At 42.3% G+C, this 12,679-nt stretch overlaps 1 protein-coding gene across 7 annotated transcripts in view; it reads left to right on the forward strand.

Moving 5' to 3' along the window:
- The window catches only part of SLC24A2 (solute carrier family 24 member 2), a 469,645-nt gene that overhangs the window by 202,633 nt on the left and 254,333 nt on the right, over positions 1–12,679 (forward strand). The gene's annotated exons all lie outside the window — the stretch shown is intronic.

Below are 12,679 nucleotides of genomic sequence, written 5' to 3' on the forward strand. Positions count from 1 at the left end.
AGGATGGAAAGTGGCTGGAGGGGGTGCAGGTGGAGGAACTACAGTGGTGGGAGGTGGAGGTTGGGAGGTAACCTGCTGTAGAGCACCGTGGCACGAATGCATTACATGCATCTGCTGGGCAGGAGAGAGCGTTTCCATGCGCTCCACAACAGACCTGAAAAAGGTGTGGTTTGGCGAAGATCTTGCTTCTGAATGCATGGTTTGCAGAAGTGTCTTCACCTCCAGAATGCTGGAGTTGATCTGCTGAAAGCCTGCGGAGATTTGCTCTGACAAGACTTTGAGACAGTTCTGGAAAGATGCATTCAGATGCAATAACTCTTGCGCATAACTCTTTTCCTGACCCCTCTGCCGCTGCCGCCCAGTACCCGCAGGTGTACTAGAGGCGGCAGGGGCAGAAGGGTGGGGTAAAGGGAAAGCGATCTCCTCACCAGCAGCTTCATGTAATGTAGGCGGCCACGATGCTCCTGTGCTGGTGGATGGGACAGATGGGTCGAATGTGTGGGAAGGCAGGGAAGGTGCAGATGTACCGGGGCGGTCGAAGTGTCCCTCGGTGCCGGTCTCCTCAGGGATCGCCTCAGAAGGGTCCAATCGTGCAGGCTCCCGAGTGCTGCTCACCGTGCTGTGGAATAAAGAGAAAAAAAAACAATTAAAATACTGACATGGTATGGCCCTGGCTGAAAAAAAAAGTTACATCTTTTTCACATGTGGTGTGTAATATTTACCTTCTGGTGAGCTTTGTTTCCCGGAGGAACGACAGGGCTTGTGCGTACTTGTACTTGCTCCTGCGTCCTCCAGATCCACTCGGGGCCCGCATCTCTTTATTGAACTCCTTCTTGAAACGATCCCTCACAGACCGCCACCGATTCACAATTCTGTTCCCTGAAACGAGAAAGGAGTGGTTAGTATACAACATCAGTGTTTCACAAACTCCAGTCCTCATGGTCCCCAGGGGTCATGTTTTCAGGATTTCAATAGTAAATAGAAATCCTGAACACATGATCCGTGGGGACCACGAGGACTGGAGTTCGGGAAACACTGGTTTACATCAAGCAACCGTTACTGTATATACTTACGCTCTTTAATCTGGTCCCGAGCTTCGAGGTCCTCCCAGCGGCCCACAAGGAGAGAACAGATTTCCTCCCAGAGTCGTCGGGTAATGATCAGGTCAGCGTGGCGGCGGTCAGCCATATTCCAGAGCGGCTCCCTTTCTCTGACGAGATCGATGAGGCGGTCCACATCAATCCCTCCATCCTCACCGTCAGAGTCGGGAGCACGCTGTGAAGGCTGTTAAAGAAAAAGACAAAAATAACATAATTAGCCTCCACAAAAGAAATGAAATAAAAAGTGCCAAAAAACAAAGCAAAAATATTTATACTTACACGCTGGTGACCGCCGCGTTGCTGTCGCCGACGACCCTGGGAGGCACTGCGAGGACCTCTTGGCTGAGCACCAGATTGGGAAGACTAGAGAAGAAAACAAAAAATGTTATGAGTTTGGATGTAGGCATTTGTTTGCTGTGTGTGGTCTGCAGAACATTGTTTTCTATGTGTTGTGTGTAGTGTGATGTTGTGTTTCTGCGTTTGATGCAAAAAACTTACGAATTGTGAGCCCACTCCAAGCGTCTGTCCACCCCTTCCTTCTTCTTGGAGCTCCTCTTCATCTTGTGATTCCTGTTTTGAAATAAAAGGCAATGAATAGACATATATTACAGAGATGATGGATTTTGGAAATAAAAACTTACCGTCAAACGCTGACGATGCGAGGGAGGGCTCCCAGAAGAAGATGTGCTGTCCTGTTGATGGCCAGACTCCATGGCTGTGGGTATTGCTGCTGCCAGTGATGCCATTTCTGCTGCTGCTGCTGCTGCATCTCTTTGGCGGCTGTTGAATAAAGAGAAACAAAGGGCCAATGAATATCTTGATATTCCATGGCCCTAGTTTGGAGGAATGGGGGATTTGATAATTACCGTCTCTCATCTGCTTCTGGACTCCCCTCCCGTTCAGCATGCTGCTCCATTTGGGGTGTTGCTGATGGTGCTGCTGCTGCATCTCTTTGGCGGCTGTTGAATAAAGAGAAACAAAGGGCCAATGAATATCTTGATATTCCATGGCCCTAGTTTGGAGGAATGGGGGATTTGATAATTACCGTCTCTCATCTGCTTCTGGACTCCCCTCCCGTTCAGCATGCTGCTCCATTTGGGGTGTTGCTGATGGTGCTGCTGCTGCAGATGTCTGCTGCCTTCTCCTGCGCCTGGTTGCTGTCTTGGGTGGCATGTTGGGTGTGGCTGAGGGTCCCATTGTCTTGCTTTTATATATCTCCTGTGGGCAGAGCTACTGAGCATGCTCAGACCAAAAAAAACGGATCCGGCCACCGGATCCGGCTTTCGCCGGATCCGGCGCATTGCGGCGCTCATAGGCTTTCATTGTGTGAAAAAGCCGGACGCGCTGGATCCGGCGTGTCCGGCTTTTTCGCCGGAGACAAAAAACGTTACAGTAGACGTTTTTTCCAGACGCCGGATCGCGACACATTGCGACACATTGCCGTATCCGGCGAAAACCGGATGAAACGCATGGCCATCCGGCGCGATCCGGCGCAAATGCAAGTCAATGGGGGGGAAACCGGATCCGGCATTGCATTTCGCTGGATCCGGTTTCTGTCAAAAGCGCCGGATCACGCCTGACGGCGAAAACCTGATGTGTGAAAGAGGCCTAACTTAATTTCCTTCTATGACGGTATCACTGATTGGGTGGATCAATGAAATGCTGTAGATATAGTATATCTTGACTTCAGCAAAGCATTTGACAAAGTCTCTCATACAATCCTTATTGAAAAAATGACTAAGTATGGAATGGACAAGGCAACTGTTAGGTGGATTCATAGCTGGCTTAGTGATCGGACCCAAAGAGTGGTCGTAAATGGCTGCACATCCAGTTGGAAGAATGTCTCAAGTGGGGTACCACAGGGCTCTGTCCTGGGCCCTGTATTGTTCAACATCTTTATCAACGATTTAGATGAAGGAATTGAGGGTAAACTGATTAAATTTGCTGATGACACAAAGCTAGGAGGGATAGCTAATACTAGAGAAGAGAGAGAGAGGATTCAAAAAGATTTAAATAAACTGGAGAAGTGGGCAGTAACTAGCAGAATGGTTTTTAACAGGGAGAAATGCAAAGTACTACATCTGGGCAATAAAAATGAAAAAAGCATATATAGAATGGGAGGAATAGGGCTAAGTGACAGCACATGTGAAAAAGACTTGGGTATACTAATAGATCACAGACTGAATATGAGTCAACAGTGTGATGCAGCAGCAAAAAAGGCAAATGCAGTTCTAGGATGTATTAACAGAAGCATACAGTCTAGATCACGTGAAGTCATTATTTCCCTCTACTCCTCTTTGGTCAGACCTCATCTGGAATATTGTGTCCAGTTTTGGGCACCACATTTTAAAAAAGACATCAACAAACTGGAGCAAGTTCAGAAAAGAGCGACCAGAATGGTGACCGGTCTGCAAACCCTGTCTTATGAGGAAAGGTTGCAGGATTTGGGAATGTTTAGTTTGCAAAAGAGAAGACTGAGAGGAGACTTAATTGCTGTCTACAAATATCTAAAGGGCTGTCACATTGTAGAAGGATCAACTTTATTCTCATTTGCACAAGGAAAGACTAGAAGCAATGGGATGAAACTGAATGGGAGGAGACACAGATTAGATATTAGAAAAAACTTTTTGACAGTTAGAGTGATCAATGAGTGGAACAGGCTGCCACGAGAAGTGGTGAGTTCTCCTTCAATGGAAGTCTTCAAACAGAGGCTGGACAGACATCTGACTGGGATGATTTAGCGAATCCTGCTTTGAGCAGGGGGTTGGACCAGATGGCCCAGGAGGTCCCTTCCAACTCTACGATTCTATGATTCTATGATTCTATATACACATACACACACACACATATACACATACACACAGTATATATACTGTATATTATTATTTTTTTTTTTATCAATAAAAATCATAAAAATCAATAGTAAAATGTTCAATTTTTTCTGTTCACCATTGTGGTTGTGGTTTTTATTTTCCAAATGTTTTAAACTGCGGCCACCGGCATCAGGGGCTTATCTACAGCATTCTGTACTGCTGTAGATAATCCCCCGATGTTACCTGAAAGAGAAGAAAAAAGAGTTAGATTATACTCACCCAGGGGCGGTCCGGGTCCGGAGGGAGTCGCGATCCGGTCCGGCCCCTCCCATCTTGCAGCGATGACATTCTCTTCATTCCTGACCGTCACAGCTCAGGCGCACTGCTCTGCCCTATTGAGGGCAGAGCAGATTACTGCAGTGCGCAGACGCCGGAAGAGGTCCTACGCACTGCAGGACTCTGCTCTGCCCTCAACCGGGCAGAGCAATGCGCCTGCGCCAGAGCCGCAAAGGCCAGGAATGAAGAGGACGTCATCGCTGCAAGATTGGAGGGACTGGACCGTGACTCCCTCCGGACCGCCCCCCCCGGTGAGTATAATCTAACTATTTTCTTCTCTTTCAGGTAACATCGGGGCCTTATCTACAGCATTACAGAATACTGTAGAAAAGCTTCTGATGCCAGTGGCCGCAGCTGATAAGCAAAAAAAATCGATGACAGATTCCCTTTAATTGTGACTTTTAAAAAATTCACAAAATTTTTGTGCAAATGTTTTCCAGTCTTCCCCCAACGTGATTTTTTGTACACCTAAAATCTTTGCAGAAATTTTATGACATTTTATCAATATATGTATAATATGTATAAATGTCCATTTGAAAATTACACATTACATTTTGCCGTTCAATTTAGAACATATGAAATAGTTCTCTATTGTTTTCCTTGCAGGATTGTTCTTTTGTACTAGATTGTAAATGGGGGTTGTGAAAATCGAAAACTACAAAGAAAACATTTCACAGACTGTTTGACATCAACAATTGATGGAAAACTCTTTAATCTATTTGACTTGTATGAAAAGAGAACCTTTTGATTTTTTTACTGACAAAACCTACACTGAATATCCCATGATTCAGCAAGGTTAAGGTTTCTTCATTCATCCAAAGTAAAACTGTAAAAACTACTTTCTTTTGAAGTCCATGTACCGGTTCAACATAGCGCACTTACTTACAATTAAAGGGAAAAAATGTCCAGAAAATAATTTCAGTTTAATTGCCCTGCTTTTTAAAATTGTGTTGATGTACCCAGTTTCAATTGTCTAATCTGTATATTGGAAAAAAATGGGTGCATACATTCTGATTAACCATTTAGTTACACCAGTTGGTTGATCTTAAAATAGAAAATAGACTACAGAATAGAAAAAAAGCAGCACATTTATAAAAATAAATTACTTTACTATAATGAAAAGTACTGCTTAATGTACCCATACTTGTAGCAAATTGCATCATGTGGCATTGAATTGCACTTCAAAACTGCATGTGATTTTACCAAGAGTGTTAAAGAAGACCTTTCACCATTCTGAAACAGTTAAAACTGGCTTCAGAACTGAATGACACATCGTTTTTCTTTAATTTCTCCTCTCCATTGCAGAGATAATAGGTTGTAAACTTTAGGTTATAATTTATGTTATAATTCATCTGGTTGTTACTAGAGATTTGTCTCTGTGAGCGTGTACTTCCTTCTTTTTATGAGGTTGACCAACCATAAGCAGGCAGCAGCACACGGGAAAAAGTACACACCCTCCTCTCCTCACTGTAATTCAACAATTCAAACTAGAGGAGTGAGGGTCCTGCTTGCAAGCTTGCAATCTATGAAGAAATAGGAGTGCCACAAAAAGTGCTTGGCATGTATGGAGTCTTATTAACTCCTTCACCCCAGAGCCTGTTTCCACCTTTCATGAGCAGGCCAAATTTTACAATTCTGACCTGTGTCATTTTATCTGGTAATAACTCTGGAACACTTGAACGGCTCCCACTGATTTCTGAGATAGATTTGTCAAGACATATTGTACTTCATGATAGTGGTAAAATTTCTTTGAAACAACCTGTTTATTTGTGAGAAAAATAAATTTGGTGAAAATTCGCAATTCTCAAACTTTTATTCCCTTAAATCAGAGAGTTATGACAGCAAAATACTTAAATAACATTTCTACATTACATCAGCTCAATTTTTGAAACATAATTTTTTTTTGTTAGGAAGTTAGAAGCGTTAAAAGTTGAAGAGAGATTTCTAATTTTTCCAACAAAATTTACAAAACCATAATTTTTTTAGGACTGCATCACTTTAAAAGTGACCCATCAATATGACAGAAAATACCCAAAAGTGGCACCATTAAAAAAATCTGTTGACCTCAAGGTGCTTAAAACCATATTCAAGAAGTTTATTATCCCTAAAGGTGCTTCACAGGAATTAACCCCTTCACCACCTTGTTTTCTTTTTGTTTGTTTTTGAGTTTTCTTTTTTTGCTCACCTTCTTCCAGAGCCATAATTATTTGTGATCATATCGATACCACAGGTGTGTCACACAAATTTACACCATTGTGCAGTGAAGAAAAAAATTACGTTTTTATCACCAACATTTTGTTTTAGCCCCAGATTTTACATTTTCCCATTGGGAAATGGGTAAAAATGGCACCAAAATTTTTCCTACAATATCTGATGAATGTAGAATACCCTATATGTGGTTGTACAGTACTGCTTAGGCCTCTTTCACACTTCAGTTTTTTGCATCAGTCAAAATCCGCCAAAAGGACGGATGGCGGATCCGTTTTAGTACTGATGGCAACGGATGCCACCCGTCCGTTTTTTTGACGCATCCGACAAATGAAGAATTTTAAAGGAATCGCAGCCTGGAAAAGGAGAGAGAGAGAGAGATTTTTTTTTTTTTCCGGCACCCAGAAAGAATTTCGGGTTAAATTAGTGTCTGGAGTATCCGCCAGAGGAAAAAACGTTGCAAGCTCCGTTTTGAAATCTTTCAGGATGGTGACGGACAGCAACTTTTCACGGATCCGCAAAAAATACGGATGCAACGGACGGCAATCCGTCACAATCCGCCAATAATGGAAGTCAATGGGGAAAAAAAAGGATCCTCAAAAGAAAATTGCGGATCCGTTTTTTTCAAAACCTGGCGGATTGTGACTGATTGTAAAAAACTGAAGTGTGAAAGAGGCCTTAGCAAATGTGTAGAGACTCGGGAGGGATGGGGGGCTATTTGCCTCCTGGAGCGCAGATTTTCCTAGAATAGTTTGCTGACTCCTTATACAGAGCCCCTAAGTGCTAAAAGAACAGAATCCCCATCAAGTGACCCAATTTTGGAAATTATACCCCTTTGGGAATTTATCTACAGGTGTGGTGTCAATTTTGACACAATGGATGTTTTCCTGTAACACGCAGGGGTGAATGTTGCTGAATAAAAATTGAAAACTGCCGCTGTAGCCGGCATTACGTTTTAGTGCCAAGTACATTGTAGTGCCTAGCTCATGCTTATAGAAACATAAGAGAGCACAGAAATTGCTAGATTTCTTTTGGGAGGCGAGGAGCCGTAATGCTTTTCCAGAGCCTTTGTACTATCAGTAACCTGAAAGTCCCCTATATTTACATTAACGGATGATGGACTGGAGTGGGGCTTCTTTTTGTGTGGATTTAGTTTAATCTTTTATTGGGAAAATTTTACATAATGTTGGGGCTCACATTTTATCCTGTGCACTGGTGAGCACTTTAAGGTTTTCATTTAAATCTCAAAATTACATGATTCAGATGAAACCCCGAGGGATCCGTTCACTATAATGAGGCAGCAGAGTTACTCTGGACTCTGTCTGGCCTCTGTTCAGCTTTGTTCTTCTTTACGGAAGTGCACAAAACTGTGTCAGCCCGAGATTTTTTTGATGCATGCCTAAAAAGACGGACACTGCCAGATCAAAGGCCAGACGGCATCCACAGTGCCTCCATCTGCCTCATAGTAGGTAATCTTCTGCTGGGGTTTCCCTCTGAATCACGTATTTCAGAGATTTACACAGAAACCCCAGAGTGGAGACACGAGGGTTAGTGGGTGCTCTCATCTGCTGGCCCGAGACCGCATGGACCAGGGCTCATCCCACTCCTTTTCCATGGACAGAATACTATTCAGACAACACAGTGTGAGGGTAAAATAGCATGGCATTAATTGTACCATCAACAGACAATAACACATAGAACAGTCTCATCAAAATACCCAATATTGTGCAAATTACAGAGTCTCATCCTTCTGCTGACTCGCCAGGAATAGAGCAGCTGAGACTTTGTTGCTTCCAGAACCGACTACCCAGACCAATGGCAGCCCACTTTTGGTGGGCACCCAAAGAGAAGAGGTAACAACAAGCTTAGGAAGCTGACAGTCCATTGAGGCAAGTGGCCAGGTGAACGGATGGTCCTAAACTGGCTTCTCCGAACATCTCCATGGATTCTGTGATGGTCAATGGAGCAGATCTGTATTTTTCCAGCTAGAGCCATGGTCCTTAAGTTGGCATCTTTTAGAATGTCAAATCTGTGTCCCTCTTGATGCAGCCATAGTGTCCTGGCAGTTGTCCTGTAGAGTGTTTCTGGCTGTGGTTTTGTAGATTCTTTTCCTTTCTCTCTTTGTAGAAGACTAGAAATCCCTTTTTATACCAACATCTGTAGTTCAGGTCATCACCAAAAGTCAGGGGGGATGAGTTTATCTAGCATTGTTTGAGTATTTAATCAATTTGCATATTTTTTCCTCCTCTGTTTTGCAAGTCAGCAAACTACATGGCCTAGTACAATGTGTGCTCAACATATTAGTAAACATCGATTGTTCAATGACCCAGCATCCCTATCTTGCAAAGACAGCAAGCAATAACCTGTAGGAGCTGCTATAAGAGGAAAACAGCAGCCATTCAAAAAATAAAACACAAGAAGACAATCCAAAGTACTAATATAACCCACAAAGAGAATCCCAATGGAAAATAACTACTTTAAAGGCATGGGAAGCAAAACTCAAATTGCCTGACCTTGAGGTTTCCTTACTGTAGTGTCTATTGGACGCCGTTTGTAATCTGCTTGGCGTCTGAGGAAAGTTATGCAGTTCGACAAGGACATTCCTCCCTTGTGGAGCGCTGAAAGTGAACAAGTGTGATTTATCCCCAATTAGAAGTTTTAGGATAACGATCACAATTGCATGTTATGAGTGTTTAAAGAGAATCTGTCACCCATTTTTTGTGATATGATGTAAAGATATTCAATTTAGTGCCACATAAGCATTATAGCAGTACTTTTGATACCCCCTGACTCCCCAGTTTTGATGCATAAATATCGTTTTTAGCTCTCCCACGTTGTATGTAAATCTCCGCTGTTTGGTCTGATGGGAGGGGCTTATTCTCCTCTCACCCCACTCCTGGGCTTACTGTACGTGTTGTGATCTGTGAATATCACAGATCCCGTAGAGTTGCCACGCGTGTGCATTGAAATGTCGTCCTGCGCGTGCACAGTATGCTTTGCCCAACTGTACTGTATCAAAATACTCTGGGCCATAGAACGTAATTGCATATGCAGGCGCATGGGCAATAATGATTTTATGCTTTGCCCACAGTTGGGCAAAGCATACTGCGCATGCGCGAGAGGCCATTTCATTGTGCAAGTCCAGCATCTCTGCAGGATCTGTAATATTCACAGATCACAATGCATACAGCAAGCTGAGGGGGGGAAGGAGAATAAGCCCCGCCCATCGGACCCGCCTACGGAGATTTAAATACACCGCAGGAGAGCTAAAAGCGTTATTTATGCATCAAAGGTGGGGAGTCAGGGGGTATCAAAAGTACTACTATAATGCTTATGTGATACTAAATTGAATGATATCTTTACATCATATCACAATAAATGGGTGACAGATTCCCTTTAATCCCAACAGCTCTCCTGCTGCTGATTATAGATCACAACATGTCTCAGGCAGGGTTAATTTTGCAAGTAGAACAATGTATATTATGCACAAAAAAAGTTGTTGTTTTTTTAACAAAAACAAGAAACCTAAAATAACAACATAAAGACAGAAGAGACCGTTTGGAATATATTTAAAGTAATGGATTTGTACAGAGAGGGAGATGACCTGTTTGGGGAGGTCTTCTCTTTTTTTCTACACTCCCTGACAGATGGTATGTCGCTTATCCATTTTATGTAAATAAAAGCTTTTCACCTGACGTTAAATTCCTCCATTGGTTGTATAAATTATTCTTTTGAAAGCTGAAACCCTCCGAAATGTGGTTTAGGTTAAGAAAATAAATTGGCAGAAACATTGATCATTTAATGGAGAAAGAAAGGTCAGATTTTGGCAAGACAAAAGTTTTGTCGCCTGGTCATATAATGCACTCAATCCTAGTTTACATCCTCACCTGTGCTCAGTAAATGATCGGTTAATTAGTGAGTGTGTATAAAAAGAAACCCAGCACCCTAGACCTTCACTTGAGCTACAACTTGAGCTCTGACAACATGCCAAAAATCCACCCTGCGACCAAAGCCTGGATTATCAAGAGGCTGAAGACCAGATCCACTGCAGAGGTGGCTGGCACCTTTAATGTGTCTCAGCATCAAGTACAAAGAATTAAAAAAAGATTCAAAGAGACTGGAGATGTGTTTGACAAGCCCAGGTCCAACAGACCCCGCAATACAACTGCTCAGGAGGAACGTTTGTTGGTTAGAAAATCCAAAGCAAGCCCCTCTTCCACTGCAGCAGAGCTCCAACAGGCCTGGTCACCTCAAGTCCCTGTGTCAACTAGAACAGTTTGTAGGATTCTGTCTCGAAATGGCCTCCATGGTCGAATCAGTGCCCAGAAGCTAGCACTAAACAAAAGGCAAATAAAAAACCATGAGGCATTTGCAAAGTCCCACAGCCTGCTAAACAGATGGACTCTGGAAGAGTGGCAGAAGGTGGATTTCTCTGATGAAACTTCAGTAGAATTACACCACAACCGCCACAAATACTGCAGAAGTGAATACCAGGAGAAGACACAGAGCATGCAATATAAAAGTCATTTTCAATTTTATTCAGGTAAAGTACTACAAAAAACATGTATATATAGTAATGTGCAATTATGGACAAAAGCAGATAGTATCCACCTACAGTACCCCAAACCTCCATATTGACCGTTTTGCGGTGTCTCAGGCCGCTTTCTCAAGAGGGATAACTTGAGAAAGCGGACTGAGATGCCGCGAAACGCGCGTCGGGGGTGGTACAGCCTTCCTTCCACTCTCCTCCACTCCTGGTAAGTGCCTCTGGGGTTCTGTTTCCCCACACCCTTTTTTTTGCCGCTTGTTGTTGCGGTTTGTTTTATTATATTGACGCCCCTCAATAATGTTTATTCCAACATATATATAGGCCACTGTGCTTGGGGGCTACAATTTTTGTATTATATTGTGGGAATTTTGCACTTCCCTGGGGACATGGTCTGGGAATTTTTTCCATCAATATGGAGGTTTGGGGTACTGTAGGTGGATACTATCTGCTTTTGTCCATAATTGCACATTACTATATATACATGTTTTTTGTAGTACTTTACCTGAATAAAATTGAAAATGACTTTTATATTGCATGCTCTGTGTCTTCTCCTGGTATTCATTTCATTGCTTGAGTTTATGCATTTTTCTGGCGTTGGAGGTTAGTTTTATCTCTCCTCCATACGCCATATAATGAATAAAGGGCTTCTGATTTCAAATACTGCAGAAGACCTACTGGAGCCCTTATGGATCCAAAATACTCCCAGAAAACAGTTAAATTTGGTGGTGGAAAGATCATGGTCTGGGGTTACATTCGGTATGAGGGTGTGCGAAACATTTGCAAGGTGGAAGGCAATATCAATAGCCTAAAATATCAAGTATTAGCTACCTACCAAATCATAAAAGGGGTCAAATTCTGCAGCAGGATGGTGCTCCATCTCATACATCCATCTCTACAACAAAGTTCCTCCAGGCAAAAAAGATCAAGGTGTTCAAGAACTGGCCAGCCCAGTCACCAGACATGAACATCATTGAGCATGTTTGGGGTAGGATGAAAGAGGAAGCTTGGAAGACAAAACCAAAGAATCTAGATGAACTCTGGGAGGCATGTAAGACTGCATTCTTTGCTATTCCTGATGACTTCATTAATAAATTGTATGAATCATTGTTGAACCGCATGGATGCAGTCCTTCAAGCTCATGGAAGTCACACAAAATATTAAATATGACTCTAATAGCAGCACTACTTCATTCACCAATGTTATGCCACATATATTTGTATTTTAAGTTAATTATTTGTTTGAATATCACATTACTTTCTGTGGCCGACAAAACTTTTGTCTTGCCAAAATCTGACCATTCTGTGTCCATTAAATGATCAATATTTCTGCATTGATGGCAATTTAATATCTTAACCTAAACCACATTTCGGAGGGTTTCAGCTTTCAAAAGAATAATTTATACAACCAATGGATGAATTTAACGTCAGGTTATAAGCTTTTATTTACATAACATGGATAAGCGACATAACTTCTGTCAAAGTGTGTAGTAGGTTGAATTGTATATTTGAACAGAAAACAATGTGACAATTTTCTTAGAATGCTATAATTTAAATATATTGCTCTCTATATATATATCCATAACCTGTTTTCAACAATACAGGAAAGACGAGAGGTTTCAGGATTGTAACCACACCCACATCTGATGGGGTTGTTTATAAAACTCCACATATTCC

This window comes from Dendrobates tinctorius, unplaced genomic scaffold, assembly GCF_039654945.1.
Source record: "Dendrobates tinctorius isolate UK_male_01 unplaced genomic scaffold, ASM3965494v1 ptg000128l, whole genome shotgun sequence".
NCBI classification, from domain to species: domain Eukaryota; kingdom Metazoa; phylum Chordata; class Amphibia; order Anura; family Dendrobatidae; genus Dendrobates; species Dendrobates tinctorius.